Source organism: Mustela nivalis (genome assembly GCF_964662115.1).
Source record: "Mustela nivalis genome assembly, contig: HAP1_SCAFFOLD_690, whole genome shotgun sequence".
NCBI classification, from domain to species: domain Eukaryota; kingdom Metazoa; phylum Chordata; class Mammalia; order Carnivora; family Mustelidae; genus Mustela; species Mustela nivalis.
This window is the reverse complement of record NW_028135973.1, coordinates 369402-386706: the sequence shown is the minus strand read 5'-3', so window position 1 is coordinate 386706 and position 17305 is coordinate 369402. Positions and strand designations below refer to the sequence as shown.

General features: G+C 51.4%; 1 protein-coding gene across 3 annotated transcripts in view; it reads left to right on the top strand.

The window, feature by feature from the left end:
- The window catches only part of ABAT (4-aminobutyrate aminotransferase), an 81420-nt gene that overhangs the window by 18334 nt on the left and 45781 nt on the right, over positions 1-17305 (top strand). Inside the window, exon 1 of one of the 3 annotated variants that reach the window (XM_082750119.1) lies at positions 7696-7791. The exons of 1 other annotated variant lie outside the window; for it this stretch is intronic. The gene's annotated coding sequence lies outside the window, so the exon portion shown is untranslated. Of the gene's footprint in view, positions 1-7695; positions 7792-11749; positions 11873-17305 lie in introns of those variants that run through there. One more of the 3 variants, XM_082750118.1, reaches the window with a different exon arrangement.

The following is a 17305-nucleotide window of genomic DNA, read 5'->3' as shown; positions in this document are numbered from 1 at the left end:
AATGAGATAATACTTAGAGACACCCTGAAGAGTGCCTGATATAGAGTAACTGCTCGGTGGAAACTGACATTAACCTGGCCATCATTTCTTTACATTGAATCGATGTGCTTTATTCACTGGGCTTTGTCCCAGGCACCCATATGCACACACCAATGCGGTTTTAGACCCGAGGACCAGGGGTGACCACTGGCTGTTGGGAAGTGACATGATTCTGAGCCTCATTTTCTTCTTTTGGAGAATGGGCATGACGATAGACCCCGCCTCACAGACTTTGTTGTGAGATTTTGGTTGTTAAGGCACACAGCAGACCCTCCTGAAATGGAGCCCTGTTCTTTGCCATCTGGAACCTCCCATGGGGCATCAGACAAATCACTTGTCTTCTCTGAGCCTTGTCTTTTTCACTCCGTTAAAAGGGAGGGTTGGGCAAGATCTGATTATCCAGCTTTTAGGGTTTTAAATTTGAGATTCACCACCACCACTTTGCTAAAAGAGGAGCTCGTGTTTTGGGTGGAATGGCCCCTTGGGATTGGCCATGGCAGGTGCCGTCCGAAGGCTGAGCCACCCCTGGAGTAACTTAAAATCTGGCCATGTACCACATCTAGGCAGGAGCTCCCAGGCAGAGAAGGAAAATGCAGCAGGTCACCACATACTAACACCCACGTTCCCATTTGGGGACACAGCCCCTGCACTTCCTTCTTCACCCACATGCTGTGCTTCCCCGACCACCTCCCCATCCCCGATGTATTTCACAGGGACACAGGGCCCGGCAGGCCGGGTTCTGCCCACCCGGCTCAGCTAGGGATTCCAGGCCTTGAGCCCGAGTCACTGGTACTGGGGCCACCAGCATCCATCCTTGTGACCAGAGCTCTTTGTTCCCAGGCTCCTCGAGCTTTGCTGAGGGACGTCCTTTGGAAACAAGAGTGGCATGTTGGTGCCACGTGGTTAGGGGAAAGTTGCTGAGTGTACAAGATATCTCCCCACTTGAGCTGGCATTGTGGGAGAGAGGGAGGGACTCCTCAGAGATTTTTGCTAAAAGACCGAATGAATGGGAAGCAGATGGTTGGTTCGCACTGGCTGCGATAAGAGGCTGGCGCCTTGCTGGAGTTCTCATTTCCCGCAGGAGCCCAAGGGCAGTAAAGATTGCACTTCCCCCCTCTGTAGAATCACCCCGTAGCACCGTGCTTCTGACTCCGCAGAGATGCGAGGTGGCCAGACAGACATAGGTTCAGATCCTAGCTGTCACTTATTTGCTGCAAGGGATGGGGTGAGCTTTGCCTAAACTACTCTGAGCCTCAGTTTTCCTGTCTGTGAAATGGGAATGGGTCTTGCCCACGACAGAATGTGGTTAAGTCTCGAACGAATAGCACTTATAGTGAGCACAGGCACAAGCAGCGATTGGTGATAACCGAGTAGAGTGGTTTGCCTGGGACATCAGGTATCAGCCATTCCTCGGAGCACAGCAGTGGCCCCAGGAGAGTGGGCAATCACACAGGCACAGAGTCTCAGAACCTGGGGCTGGAAAGGGCCTTTGAGCTGATCCAGTCTAACCAAGCCCCTTCCTGGATGCTTGAAGCCTCTCTCCTGCCTCCTAGAGGGGGTGTCCAGACTCTGGAGTGGAACCCATTCCCATGCAAGAAGCTGTCTTGGTTATTAACCTGAAATCTGCCCATTCTGGCTATTTCCCTTTTGTTTTGTACCTTATCCAGAACAGTAGCCATAGTATAGGTACCAGTGGACTCAAACCTGCATCTCAGGGCCCAGCCCACGCCCATAACCCCCAGAGCCCACTCCCTCTGTCATTCAGGGCCCTAGTGCTCATCCCACTCTGCCCTGGACTCAGCACAGCTCTGGACACACAGAGGGCCAGTGTGACCTTGCAGGGGGAGTCCCAGGGAAAAGGTCGCCCTCTGCCTGTGAGCTCTTCATAATTTGCCTATTGTCAATCTGTGTTCCTGGAGTCCAGGCCGCCCTTCTTGTCTCCAGATGCAGACCAGCTGATGGGACCATTGCAGGAGAGATGGGGGAGTGTTCCCAGCAGCCAGGTGCCCTGGGAGGCAGATGGAAGGGCACCCGAGTCGGACAGGCCTGTATGAGTGGACCCAAGACTGCCTACTTCCCCGGAGGCCAGCTGCCTAGATTGAATGACCATTTGTTGATTTTAAGTTCCCTGGTACGGAGTCGTCCTGCTGCTCCCATCTGCAGACATGTCCACGTCCCGACGTTCAACACATAATTTATATTTTGCGCTCACTAGGAAATAGAGGTGAGCCAGGGAGGTGGGAGGCTTGCATTCTAGTGCAAGAAGACAGCTGCATCCATGGAGAGACGGGAAAACAGTGACAGGCCTTAATGAAGATCACGTTTGGTGACATGCGGTCGTGGGAATCAAGGAAGGCTCTCTGAGGGAGGTAAGAGCTGAAGAAGGTGCTGGCCGTTCAGAGGTGGGGGACACACAGGTGTGTGGGGCAGTTTTAGGGGCACAGCAGGTGCGTGGGGGCAGTTTTGGGAGATTTGGAGCTTAGTCCTTCCAGCTCCCCCTGGAAAGTGGATGACACGAGGGCCACAGTGGAAGCAGGGAGACCATTTAGAAGGCTGCTTGTGGCAGAGGTAGCTCGGATTCAGGTGGAGACAGAAAGAGAGGATGTCCTGGAATTGTCTGGAGGGACATCAGGTCGCGGAAGCGTGGAGTCAGTGCCTGGGTTCAGACTGGGGCACGAGTGGTACATGTATGATCTTGGGGGCTCTCCTCCCCTCATGTGTACATGGGAAAGTGGGGGACACCACAGTTTGTAGATTGGAGGTGATGAGAACGGGGCCTCTCTCGGGTGACTGGTAGAAACGTTCATGGAGGTAATGCACACGTTTTCCAGTGTTGAGACAAGGAAGTACCACAGACAAGAGGGCTTTAAATAGCAGAAGTCAACTCTCTCCTGGTGCTGGAGGCCAGAACTCCAAAGTCAAGGTGTCAGCAGGGCTGTGCTCCCTCCAAAGGCACTAGGCCCCCCAGCTTCCTGTGCCCGAGTGCTCCTGCTGCCGGAGGAAGGATGGCCCAGCTGAGCTCACAGCTCTCTTCCGGCAGTAGCTTTCCCCTCCTTGGCCCATGACCCCTAAAGCCTGGCCCCAACGGCGCTTGCTGAGAAAGGGGAGCTGGGGGGATCAGGCAGGCCAAAGACATGGACAAAGTGGGGCGTGTCCCTGGCTGTATCGTCTCTCCTTAGAACCAGCAGATCAACCCGGTCTGCCCCTTGTTATAAGGAAGCTGACTTTCAGTGGCCTGCCAGAGCTAATGGCAGCGACCAGGAGAGCCAGCATTTGATGCAGAGCTTGTGTATCTTCCTTCCTGTGGCAGGTACCCCTCACCCCCCACCCCCCAAGGGCTCTCCCTCTACCAGATGGCTCCCACGCTGTGAGCCTCTAAATCTTAGTGGCTCAGACAACGATTGAGCATTATCTCCCCACTCCTGTGGGTTGGCCAATTTCAGTCGAGTGCTCCTGGCGTAGGGTCTTTTGCTGGGCCAGATGCAGGGGCTGGGATCATCCAAAGGCTCGACTGGGCCGGATGTCCAAGATGGCTTCTTCACCCTGGGCCTGGCACTGCAGTGCTCTGGACCTCTCTTTCCATGTGGGTCTCTGCCTCCAGGACCTCTCGCGGTGATCTGGGCTTCTTGTGGCTCAGACGTCTTCCAGGTAGTCCCTCTTCCATAGAGACAGGCAGAGGCCTGGCCTAGACTGGCAACACGTCCCTTCTGCCCCATTGTTTTGTGTTTTATAGCTCTATCATGATATAACCCACATACAGTGCAATTCACCCTTTAAAAGCCAGGTCAAACTCAGTGGATTCAGTGGCATGAATTACACACACAGGGATGTGCAACCCTCACTGCTATCTGGTTCCAAAACCTTTTGCTCTCCCCAAATAGAAATTCCGCAACCAGTAAGCAATAGCTCCAACAACCAGTAACCTTAAATCTGCTTTCCACCCCTGTGAATTTGCCTGCTGCCGATGTGTCATGGAAGTAGATCAGACCCCATCCTTCTGTGCCTGGCTTCTGGGTGGGAGGCCATGGGGGGTGCCCTGGGGGTTTGGGCACATGTGGCAGCGGTGGAGATGGGAGTAGCGGGCAGATTCTGGATCTGTTTCCAAGGCGAAGCCCTTGGGATTACTGATGAGTTAGACAGCATGCCAGAGAGGGGGCACATGGAGGGGTTGGGTGGCCTGGAGCCTCATCTGGGCACCTGAACCAGGCACAAGTAATCACACAGCTCTGCTGTCATTTCAACGGGAACCTACTATCTGTATTAAGTGATACCGCTTCCCAGATAGAATAGTGATGTAAAATTACTTAAATTTATTTGTTAAAATGCAAGATCACTTCAAGGGAAAGGGTTTTTATAAATACTGGCCAATACAGCAAAACGCGGCAGACCGCAGGTGCCAAGTCTGGAGAAGCACGCCCCTCCAGCACCATCAACATGTTGGCAGAAAAACCAGACGCCGTCTGCTGTGGAAAGCGGCAGGGTGCGCATGCCCTCTTGAAAAGCCAGACTCCTCGTGGAATGGACCAGTGCAGACCGCCAGGTTGTTATTGGGAAGATGGGACAGATCTGCGGCTTCAACGCCGCCAGTCCCCGGATAGAAGGTCGGTGTACTGTCTGCAAAGGGCCAGATGGTAAATGCCCTCGGCCTGGGGCCCTGCGATCACAGCTCCTCTGCTCTGCCAGCCTAGCCCTTCCAGGCAGCTGCAGCAGCCACAAATGATCGCATGTTCCAGAAATGTTTATTTGTAAAGTCAGGCAGCTGGCCCACATTTGTAGACCCCTAGCCTACAGTCTGAATCCCAGGGTAGCAAAGCAGCAGAACGTCCTCTTCCAGGACCTTCTGTGATCCCCAGACCCCCAGACTCCGAGCTGAAGCTCAGGCTTCCACCTCCCACTACCTCCCCCACAGCCATCTTGGGGTGAGCCAAGAAGTCCCGTTTTGTATCCACCGAACTCCTGCTGACGCTGACCCACTTTCAAACCTTGTAAGCATTTCCACCTGGGGATTGGAATCCGGTTTGACCTGGTTCGATGCCAGAAAACAAATGTACTTTTTATAGCCCATTTGGAAGCTCATCTCCTCTTTTCACACCTTCAGAAACCACACCGAACATGGATCAATTTTCAAGTGCCTCTGGGCTCTGTGTTAATGCCATGTCAGATTATTCGGTAGTTGTTTTCCTGTAATTAAATGTCTAGATGCACTTGCCTGCCATTCACTGAGGCCACGCTTACCCTTCTTGCGCCTTCTTTCTGTAAATCATTTGAGAAAGCCAGAGAGGTGTCTTTCCTTCTCACATTGGAATAAACTAGCAATACACGTCATTACGATGACTCAGAAAATACAAAAAAGGAGACTGCCACCCCATAGATGATAGATAAAAGTGTTGTTCAACAGAAGATGTGTTTCTTTCTTTCAAGCTTTGCTTTCCCATGTTCTGGTTTATGGTTTTGTTTTTGTGCCTCAACAAAATTCTAGCCAGACTGCATCTAAAACTTCCCCGTTCTTTCTTTCTTATTGCATTGCTTTGAAAATCATTTCCCTGCCTTTCTACGTAGTTTTCGGTAAATGATTAAGCTACTGTATCACAGCTAATTTGAGGGGTCCCCTACTGCTGGTTGTTTACATGTTTTTTCAGCTGTCCACTCTTGTAAACTACCCTGCCGTGACCATCTCTGAGCTAGGGACTGCGTCCCTGTGTAAGATTACTTGCATTAGCTAAATTTCTGAAGGTGGAATTATTTGGGTTTAAAATAGCATCTCTTGATCCCTAGTGGTTACATTGTTTTCCAAAAAGGCTGTGCCCAGATACTCTCTAGTAGGGTCTGTTTGGAGAGCCAGGGGAGATGTTCTGACATTCAGACCTGAGATCAGAAAGGCATTAGCTTAACTCCTTGTTGGTCAGTTGATTTTTCCTTCTGGGTATCACTTCAAAGAGAGGAAACTGACTCCACACCTAACACACTCTCTCAATTTCACAAAGTGGTTAAAGAGAGGAGGAAGGCTTCACAGTTTCTGTGGCCAGTGATGCCATTTCTGCACACTAGCCATTTGCCTACGTTTCTCAGTAGAGCTTCTAGACCCTTTGGGTTAGGACTTTGCACACAGTAGGATATCGAGATTTTTTTTTTTTTTTTAAAGATGCATGTGTCATTCAGGCAAGTTTCCTTTCTTCCAAGCCCTCGGGTCTTTTATCTGTAAGATGGGAATAGTAAGAATCCATTCAGCAGACACTGAATGTGCCTGTCATGTGTGCCAGGCACATGGGCTAACTGCTGGGGACACCCTGCATCTCTGGGGTATAGGGAATGGCATAGAAGGTGCACATTCAGGGGATACACAAATGAATATACATGTGCAAACAGTGGTAAGTGGCAAGAAACAATACCACTCTAAGAAGTTACACTTCTAAGTGCAAGAAGTTACATTGGATGCTTTTATTTCCATGCAGTTAAGAAAAAAGCTTCCCTGAGGAGGTAACATAGGAGGTTTGAAATCTGAGGCATGCCTGGAAGTTGACCGAGCAAAAGTGAGGGAAGCCATCCAGGCAGCAAGAATAGCCCATGCAGGGGCACCTGGGTGGCTCAGTGGGTTAAAGCCTCTGCCTTCGCCTCAGGTCATGATCCCGGGTCCTCGGATCAAGCCCCGCATCGGGTTCTCTGCTCAGCTCTGCCTACTTGTGATCTGTCTGTCAAATTAATTAATAAAAAAAAAAGAATAGCCCATGCAAAGGCCCTGAGGCCACAGAGCTCTGTGCTTTCCAGGAATCAGAGGCAGGGATTGCTTGGGCAGCATCTCAGAGGCCTCGTGAAAGCCTGGGAAGCAACGCTGAAACAAGAAGTGACAGGCTGAGGGACAAGCAGGAAGGTGCACGTACTTGCGGTAGCTGCCCGTGGTGGTCTGAAGGAGGCAGTGGAAATGAGAGAGAAAAACAGATGAATCAGAGTCATATTTCAGACACAGATCAGAGTTCCCTTTCTTGCTGTTTTCTCTGGTTTCATCCTCCAGCTGATGACCAGGTAATCTTGTTTGTGTTCAAGGAGCCAGCACTGGAGTGTGGTTGGCTTCTATGCCAGTTTGCAAGAGGCAAGGGTGAATCCTGCCTTTCTGAGGCAGCAGCCACACTAAGGAACCAAAGAGCTGGCGACACTCAGCCCGGAATCAGGGATGTTGGCAGCTTCAGAGCACGGATTTCTCGGGCTCTGGCCGGGATCATCCCAGAGCCAGCTGCAGTGGCAACACCACCATCCCCATCCCCAGTGAGACACAGCCAGTTCTCGTATGTCACAGGGCAGAATTGGCCCTATCGGGAGGGGCAAATGAGCACTGGCCCGCCATCCCACATGCGATCCCACGAAGGAATGAAGCCACCGCTGTGTCCGACAGGGGGCTGGCTGCTCTGAGGGGGCAGAGGCTGGACTTGACTTGTCTCTCTGATTCACATCGCATCGAGGCAAGAGGAGACACACCAGCAGGGGCATTCGTTGTCTGGTTTATTATCAATTCTTAACATCCGATGCGTGTACAAAGTTCAGGGCAAGTTGCAGACTTTTTAGCTAATGCTTAAGTGATGTTAAGTATTGATTAATCAGATTGTTTGAAATAAGTGCCGCAAGTCAAATCGTCCTCTCAGAAGTTTAATTTTTACAGACCCGTGTGATTGGCGTGTTGTGATGGGATATTTGGCATCCGTTGGTGGCTATGTGAGGGGCCAGGATGAACTTCGGTACAAACTCCAGCTCCTTGGGTAGGTAATTAGCTCTGTGATCTTGGACACGTTCCCTAAACTACCCAAGCTACATGTTTCTCCTCTGTCGTAAGAGCACCTGCTTCCCTGAGTCATGAGAACGAGTGGACTCATGTATAGGAAATAATTAGCCAAGTTGCAGTAGGACCAAAGATATCCAGACCTCACTGATTACTTTTCATATTGAGTATTGGCTGCAATGATGACCTGGGGATATATCAAGTTGAATAGAATGTATAACTGACGTTCATGTCATCTGTTCCCCCTTTTTTGGTAATATGGCCTCTAGAAAATACTAAATTCCTTCTGTGACTCATAAATTCATGTTTCTTGTCGACAGCACCGATCTAAAGGCATGATTTAAGGAGCGGGAATGGTTAAGAAATGGGAGAAGCATGGACTTTACAGCCTGAAGGATTTAGGGGCCTAGAGCGCCTGGGTGGCTCAGTTGGTTAAGTGTTTGACTTTGACTCAGGTCATGATCTCAGGGTCCTGGGATCAAGCCCCACGTAGGGCTTCCTGCTCCCTGGGGAATCTGCTTATTCCTCTTCCTCTGCCTACCTACTCCCCGGCTCATGCACACGTGCTCTCTCTCTCAAATGAATAAAATTGTATTTAAAAAAAAAAAAGGAAGAAAGATTTAGGGGCTTATCTGGTTAGCACCAGAGCTCTCTGTGCTCCTAGGGAGCCCCTTAACCTCTGTGCACTTTGGCTTTCTCATCTGCAAAGTGGGAGCGAAAATTCCTACCACCAAAGAGCTTTGAAGCTTACGTGAAACCGTGTATGTGAAGGGCTGAGCTGTGTCCTCAGCACAGGACAGGTGCCCAGACAGACACATGTGCTGGGCTTAGCATTCCGAGGTGGCTGAATGGGTCCTGAAGACGAATTCATAACTACCTCTCAGTGGTTCAGCAAGCTGACCTCGGCACGCTGTCTTCACCCCTGTTGCCACATTTGACCTTCAGAATGACCCCAGGAGGTGTAGTCAGCGCATCATAGAGCTGGAGAGACAGAGGCACAAGAGCCCTTTAGGGTCTGAGCAGGAACCGGAAACCAGGTATTCGCCTGTGAACCTCGTGCTTTCCAAAACTTGCCAAGTTTTCCAAAGGCAGGTTTCAGTCTCACATCCCCTCTAGTCAGATGGTGTCCCCAGGTGTCCCCTGGACCAGAAAGAAGGCCAACACCGAATACAGCCCAGCAGCCTGTAGGGCCACCTTGCCTGGTAAAGCAGAGAAGTGCTGTGTGCTACTGAGGCAGACAGGAAGGGCAGGAAAGGCAGCCCCGCGCCCCTTGGTCTCCAGCCTGGTGGAGAGCAATGCTGTCATTTGTGAGAGGCAGTTCATAAAGCCATGCTCCCTGGACACACTGGCACCCACTTATGTCTCAAGCCAACCTGGTGCCCAAATGTAGAAGCTTCCGGGGACACAGGAGACCTCGCCCCATACATGCCTTATTGCAACGTGCTTTAACTTCATGGGCTGAATACTTTCTCTCGTCTGTGCATAAAGTGCTACCTCGTTCTTTTTATCAGCTGAATAGTATTCTATATTACAGGTGTGCCGGAATTTATTTAGCCAGTTGCCGGTGGTGGACCTTTGGGTTGCTTTCCATTTCTATCAGTGAGGCAAATTCTTTCCAGTAGAATGATGCTGAGAGAAAAAGCAGTTAGTGCATTTAAAAATGTACAGATTTTGATGAAAAGGCTCTCCAAGGTATGTGTGTAGATGTGTAGCCCCACCGGCCATGTATGAGGTGCTCGTTCCCCCCATACTGTCAATGTGGCCAGATAGTTTGCGATGGGAGGTCAGCATGGACAGAGCAGAGGGAGGGTGAGGTGGCCCCTGGGAGCCTGGGCAGTTGTCCAGTTAGGAAACTGGGTACCTGAACCAGGACAAGAGCGAGAGAGGAGAGGGTGGAGGCTAGAGCCGGAGTGTGGTGCTGAGGGAAGATAACAGGATAGAGGAGCCAACCATGGGTCTTGAGTTTCCGACTTGGACAGATTGCATCTGTTTACTGAGATGCTGCACATAGGGAAGGGAACACGTGTGCGAGGAGAAAAACAATGATTTCAGTTGAGATCCTACTGAGCTCACTATGTAGGACGTCCTGTTGGCGGTAAACTACTGGCCCAGGCAGGAAGACGTGGGGATGGTGGATCTCTGGTGGAAATGGCGAGTGTGCATGAGCTGTCCCTGGGATGCATGGGCGGATGGGTGGTGGGTGGGTGGGTGAGTGAGTGGGTGGGTGGGGCGGATGGATGGATGGACAGACGGACTCACAGGTGGATGGGCGCATGGAGGAGAAGAGGAACGGGTGGGTGGGCAGACGGACGGAAGGAGGAGTGGAGAGATGGGTGGATGGATGGATACATGGGCAGATGACAGACAGAAATCCAGACTTCCTTCTGTGTAGATTGAACCCTATGAAATTGCTGTCTTTGTTGTTCAAAAATGACAAGATACTTCATTTTACGTAGGCTAAAGTATTTGCGGGGGGCGGGGGGGGGGAGGCACATCACGACGTCTGCAATTGACTTGGAAATGCACCAGAAACAGAGAGGATTCGCGGGTGGCTCGCGGGGTGGACGGGTGGTAAAGCCTAGAACAGTGGGACGGTGAGGAGCCGGGGGTGGAGGCAGAATGCAGGTAAACGCAGTCAAATTCAGTGCCTCTGCACGTTGGAAACTAACACAGCAAATCCATGGAAAAAATGTTGGCGATTTCACGTGGTTTCATTTAATATATATTCCTCATTTGGCCAAGAGAGCCTTCTGGGTTCCCATCTGTGGCACCAACAGATCTGCCTCACAGGGTCTCTTTGGCCTTCTCCTTCCCAGAGTTGGGGGCTGGGGGTCGGCGCGCCTCCCTCCCGGAGTTAACGTTGAATTGCCCTAATGAGCTGATTACTGCGCCAAGTTCGTTGGTATCTGGCTTGTAATAATTATAGATTTCCTCTGCGATTTGATCCCATTGGTTGCCACAGCAACGGCGTAATAGCTCCGCTGAAGTACTGTCACTGTGATTTAGAACCAACATGTCTCTTGCAGCCTCCCATCCGGGTGCCCCCACCCCCTTGCTGTCGTCATAGCAACTGATGAGCAGCATAAGACTGAAAGCCCTGTGTCCCCCCTCCTCCCTCCTTCTCCCCTCCCCATCTCTCAATCAGCCGTCCCCACTTCCTCTCCTGGGCCCCCGCTGGACAGGCATGGACCCCAGCTTGGGCTGTGCTGCGGGGGGGACTAGAATAATCCAGGCCCCAAACCGCCCCCCCCACACACACACACCCAGAGAGGTCACGTGGATTGTCAGAGCCGGAGCCTCCCCTCTGGCCCCTGGGGTCTTAGAGATGACTTGGCGCCCCTCAGAGCCCCTTCTTGTCTGGGGCCATGCCATAGGCGGGGTCTGCTGGGCGGCCCTCACATTTAGAAATCCGAAGCCTTGGATCACTGCTTTGTACTCCAGGGGTCCCGAGCCTGTGAGAGAAAAATCGAGGAAGAGGGCCTTGGAAGGAGAAGGGGGGTGGGTTGCAGAGAGCCTATTTCAGAAGGTCCCGGGTCCGGTGGCACAGCCTTCCGGCCTCAGCTGAGCTGGGCTCAAAACATCTTTTTAAACAGCCCATGTTCTATTTTTCTCTGTGTGTTTATCTCTCTTACTACCACCCCCCCCCCCCCCGCCCCGCCAGTCTCTGTCTGTCTTTGTTTCTGTGTGGATCTGTTCCTTTCTGCTTCTGCCGGAGCCTCTTTGTGAAGCCACTTCTCAGCCTCTCACTCTCTTCCGTCGCTCTTCCTTCACCCCCTCTCCGTGCCCCTGCCCCTAGCACTTGCTGGGAACCGGCTGAGAGCATCCTTGGCCCAAACCTGCTTTGCTTCTGAGGCCCTTTTCCTTCCTCCCGTACCTGAGCCCATGGTTCGGGGACTGCCTGGAAGTCTGGACCATCCTCCCGAGGGGGAGCTGGTACCCGGAGGCACCTCTTAGGATGAACCCAGCCTTTCTCGTCCCTGGGACTCTGCAGAATGGCATAGAGGAGGCGTTTTAAGCAGGCGGGAGCTGGCCTTGCTTCAGGACCCTGACTACCAGCCACTGTGAGTGCAGACGTGTATGTGTGTGTGCTTGTGCGTGCGCACGCGTGATATGTATTTGCATATATCTACTGGTGTATGGAGGTGTGTCTCAACATGTGTCAGTGGCTGTTATCTGGGGTGCTGGGTCTGCAAGTGCGTGTGCCCATGTGTGTACCCGTGCGCGTGTGTACAAATGTGCCTGCGTATGGCTTTTGGTCTGAAGGACACACAACTGTACCGGACAGATTTGTCACGGACTCTCAGTGGAGCGAGCACAGTGGGATGAACCCTTTAAAGTGGGAACAGAGAGGAAGGGAGAAGAAAAAAAAATTTTTAAATCAAGTGGGAACACAATAAGCAAAAATGCTATTAAAATGACAGATAAGGGATTCGCTTTGGCCCGTGGGCTTGCAGAAGCTTTTCTGCACACACCTGCCTTCTGTCCCCAGGAAACGAAGTGAGGGTCACCTTGAAAAGGTATTTTTGCTCAAGCGCTAAAATGAATCCTTCCTTTCCAACAGCACACACGCACTTACGCCTGTCTCTCTGGAACTCGGGAATGGAAGGCTCTGGTCGGGGGGTGGGGGTTGCCATGAGGGGCACTTTGCTTCGTCTTCCAGGAGACCAGGGTTTGCAGTGAGAATTCGTGCCTGATGGCCAGGAGGGCCCATGCCAAGAGCAGGCAGGAGGGACCTTTGGAGGGCGACTGCCCTCACATCTCACACGCCTGTGGTCAATTAGAAGTTCATTTTGAGTTTTGTTCTTTGTTTTTTTCACGGCAGCAGCAGCAGCCTGCGCCCCGAGAGGCAGTGAGAAGGAAGCAGGTTTAGAAAGCAACATTTGCAGGGCGAGATGGGGGAGATGTGGGAATCAGGGTGACTTGGTGTTTTGTAGTTAGTGTGTGAGATCCGGTGGCCAGCCACCCCTGGAAGGGACCCTGGGGAGACTTGGCAGCTGGCCGCTCTGGGTGAATGCTGTGCCCCGGGCACCCTGGGGAAGGGGGCGGGGCCTCAGGAAGGCTGAAGGCACAGCGGGGACAGATCCCAGTCCCCTGACACGGTTCCCTTGCCTTCAGAGGACTGCTGCCCCTCAAATGTCCTCCAGGATACCACTCTTGTCCCCTACACCATTCCCTCCGTCTGCAGTGGCCTCACCTCCTTGGTCTGACACCTCCCAAAGCCCTCATCGCCTTTAAACCTCTGTCCCTACCTCCAGGGAATCGTCACCTTCCACCCGAGTAGAGCTATACACCCTCCCCCATCTCCCCCCAATACCTTGTACCCCTGGCATTACCGTACCCTGTAGACCTTTTGCCATGTGCCCATGATCTACAGTCCGTTTTACAAGGACCTGAAGAAAAATATTAAGACGAAATATACTCAGAGCCGCTGACCTGGAGTCTCACAGTGCCCGTGTCATAAAAACCAAATGGGTGAGACGAGATTCCAGGTTAAGAGAGACCAAGGCGCCAAGTGAGCCGACCACGCGCGTTCCTGCTGTGCTGCCGGAAACGCAAAGAACAGCTATGAAAGACATTTCACAGACAAGTGGTTGAACTTGAACATGGGCTTTCAGGCAATAGCACTGTGTCCGTGAGAAATTACCTGAGCGTGATGTCATTGTGTCTCAGATCATTTGTGCTCGGGGTGTACAGAATGCTCGAGTCCTGTTGTTTGGTTTGTTTTGCTGACCGAGAGGAGTAGTAACTGCTTAGAGGATTGTTAGGAAGATTGAAGCTGCTGTATCTTACGTAAACAGCTAGCGCAGGGCTTGGCCCAGAGTAGGCGATCGGTTGTTGGTCGTTGCTGTTGCTGGTTTCGCTTGCTAGTGCTGTCCGGACACCCGGGATGGGTGCGGATGCGTGGAAGGGGTCTTTCTCTTCTGCACCCAGGACCGGCCCCCTGGGCTTCTGACCCGCGCTCACCATGGCCCTTCCCCATGCTTGGTTTAATGCTATACTGTCACCATCTTGAAATTCTTAATCATTTCTCTACCTGGAACTTCAAATATTCGTTTTTGCACCAGGTCCCGTAAATTGCCTCTCCAGTCCTGTCTGCACAGCCACCAGAAGCAGTTCTTGGACTAAACTCCCTGTCACCGCAGCGCAGCTCAGACTGGCCCAGCCAGGCACGTCCATGGCTTCAGGCCCACCCATGCCCCGACACCATGTGTCAGCCTGCCGCGTCCAGCACGGTGGCCACTCCCCGAGTGTGACAGTCAGGCACCCAAGATGAGGCCCATCCAGACAGAAATGTGCGTGGGTTCAGAATTTATACTGGGTTTTGAAGACGTCACACACACAACAAAAAGGGGGGCGTTGTAAAATACCTAATAATAATCATATCGATTACATGTTGAGATGTTTTTATTTTTAGGCATGTAGGGTTAAATAAGATTGTTAGATCTCACCAGTTTTGACCTTTTTTTTTTAAAGATTCTATGTTTAAGTAATCTCTGTATCCAACATGGGACTCGAACCCACAACCCTGAGATCAAGAGTTGCATTCTCCACCAACTGAACCAGCCAGGTGCCCCTGATTTTACTTTTTTAGCGAGGCCACTAGAAAGTAGAAAATGACTCACGTGGGTTGCATTTGAGGCTTGCGATATATTTCTGTTGGACAGCACTGCCTTCTACTCTTTTATGACTGTAAACCAAACCAGCCACCAGACGACAGACCAGTGGTTCAATTTCCAGGTTTTTTTTTTTTTTTTTTTTTTAAACCAGACTCCAGCCCTGATGCTCTAGCTTGGATCCATGTCTCCCCCAAAAATCCATCAGGCACATCTCTCTGGTGGGGTCATTGCTGCTGCCAGTCTTTTTCCCTCTTCCCTTCCATCTTAAAATGACCCAAGACACTGATTTTTATACCCAACGAGTTTGTTGCATGGCCTGAATATATTTGCAGGGCAGCACAGCAAGCAGGAAGAACACTGAATTTGGAAGAACTAACTCAGGGATTAAAATCCCAGACTATTGACCCTTCTTTGTCGAGAGAACCTGGGCCCTTTGCTTAACTTCTCTGTGCAGGAGGCAGAGTGGTGCCAGCCACAGAGTCTTGCAGACCTGGGTTTGAAGCCTGGTCCCGTGGCTTCCGAGCTGTGTAACACAGGGCAGGCCCCTGACCTTAAACACACAGATTCACTGAGCCTCCGGCATCCACGCCAGTTAAAAAAAAAAAAAAAAAAGCAGCCTTTCTGCATTTTCTCTGTTTTGTGTTTCTTTCCCCACCTTGATGTAGCCCCTCAGAGTGGTCAGGAAAGGATATAGACAAGGAGTGTTTATAAATTCTCTCATGGCTCTTTGGTGCTGTGAGCTGGGTGTTCACACGCTTGAAAAGCTATCCTGAGAGCCAGCTCTGTGTGTGTGTGGGGGGGGGGGTCTCGGTCCTGAGCAGGTGGATGGATCCCCAGTCATCTTGCCCCCTCCTTACCCCCCCCTTGCCATAGTGACCAAGAACACAGGCTGTCTCCCTGGGACCCCACGGTCAGAGCACTGAGCTCTGTGGAGTACCGTGCATTTGTAGAGCCTTTCCTGGGTGACACAGGCCTGCTGAGCCGAATCATTCCCCTGGTATCAAGTGACACTGTTGGTCCTCATCACAGCGTGAAGGTATTTATTGTCTGTTCCTTCCACTGGAACAGAAGGCAGAGACTGCTGCCTGATCCTTGTTCCCACCCGAAGCCGGTCCTTCGGGTTTAGTATTGTGTCTCCAGGCTGTGGGCGCTCAGGAAGTGCCTGACAGTGAACCCAAGAGTGAATGAATGAGTGAATTTCCCTGAGTAAAGGGAGAGACGGAGATGATCACATTATAGGTGAACTGGAAAAGAATGTACGTAACATACACATGGTAGACACCAGCAGTTGTTCGAACAAGACGGTGGGTACAGCCAGGTTCACCCTGAGTATGTGAACATTTTCATTCAAAGATGAAGTTAGGGGCGCCTGGGTGGCTCAGTGGGTTAAAGCCTCTGCCTTCGGCTCAGGTCGTGATCCCAGGGTTCTGGGATCGAGCCCCGCATCTGGCTCTCTGCTCAGCAGGGAGCCTGCCTCTCTGCCTACTTGTGATCTCTGTCAAATAAATAAATAAGATTTTTTTTTTTTTAATGATGTTAGGTTGCTGGAGAAATAAGGATGAATGACATCTCACCCTGAAATGGTGAATCAGGAAGGCTTCCTGGTAGAGGTGACCAGAGTGGCACTATAAGAGAGCACCCAGGAATTAAGGGGATATAAACAGGGGGCAGGGGCAGGAAAGACATTGCAACAGACATTAGCATGTGGGTGATGGATGACCTGGCGACAGGAAGTAGCAGAGTGTGAGGGAGTCGCCGTCAACCGGACAGGGAGGGGTGACCGTGTACCCGGCCAAGCAACTAGGCTTAATTCTGGGGCCACTGGGATCCAGGGAATATTAAAATAGGAGACGGACTGGGTAGCTGCGTTACGTAGCTGTTCCGCTTCAACCCGATCCCCCAATCCTTCTCTTTTCTCCTGGAGAATGACCAGGGTTCCTATACATCTCAAGGAGTATCATTTTAGAGATTCACTTTTTTACTTAGCAAGTTTGTTTTCCCCTAAAGGTATCAGAAAGTCATAAAATGGGCACCTGGGTGGCTCAGTCAGTTGAGCATCCGACTCTTGATTTGATCTCAGGTCATGATCTCAAGGTCATGGGAGTCAAGCCCCTTGTCGGACTCAATGCTCAGTGGGGAGTCTGCTTGGGATTCTCCCTCTCCCTCAGCCCCTCCACCAGCTCACGTGCTCTCTCTCTCTCCCTCTCTCTCTCAAATAAATAAATAAAGTCATAAAACAGAGGCAGTTCTCTTAAAGGAATGGGAGGTGGAGAGGCCTCCTGATGGAAGTCAGAGCACAGGGGATGCTGGGACACCTGGGTCCTTTCCCTGCGACGGATTGTGCCAGCCCAGGACACGTTCCCATCACAATTTCATCCGCCCCGGATGTTTGGCTCCGTGCAGACAAAACAGAGAGAAAGCAGTTGTTTTTGTTTGCTTGTTTTTGGACAAAAGTGACACATTTCTGGCCTCGAAAGCCGATAAGCCTTCTTCCCAGGCTTAAATCCGAGCTCTCTCTTTGGTGCCACATTTTTGTCCTCCTGAGATCCCACTCCTTTTGCAAAATAAGCTAAACAAAGCGCTGTCAGCTGCGCCGCTCAGGGCTCCTGCCATCTGCCCTTGGTTGTCCCCAGAGGATGACTCCCAGCACTCCCTAAGGGAACAGATTATGTGTTTTTTTGTTTTTGTTTGTTTTTGTTTTTGTTTTTAGAAGAACAAGCTTCCGGAAGGGGAGGTAGGACTGGGCATGAGGACTTTTGAAGTCTCCCATTTGGAAGGCCTGCCTATTTGGCCATGGTCATGGGACCAGCGGCCGCTGTGGTCACATCCAGAGCAAGGGCTGAGGCTGCCTGTGTGTGATTAGACTAGTCTTTACAAAGGT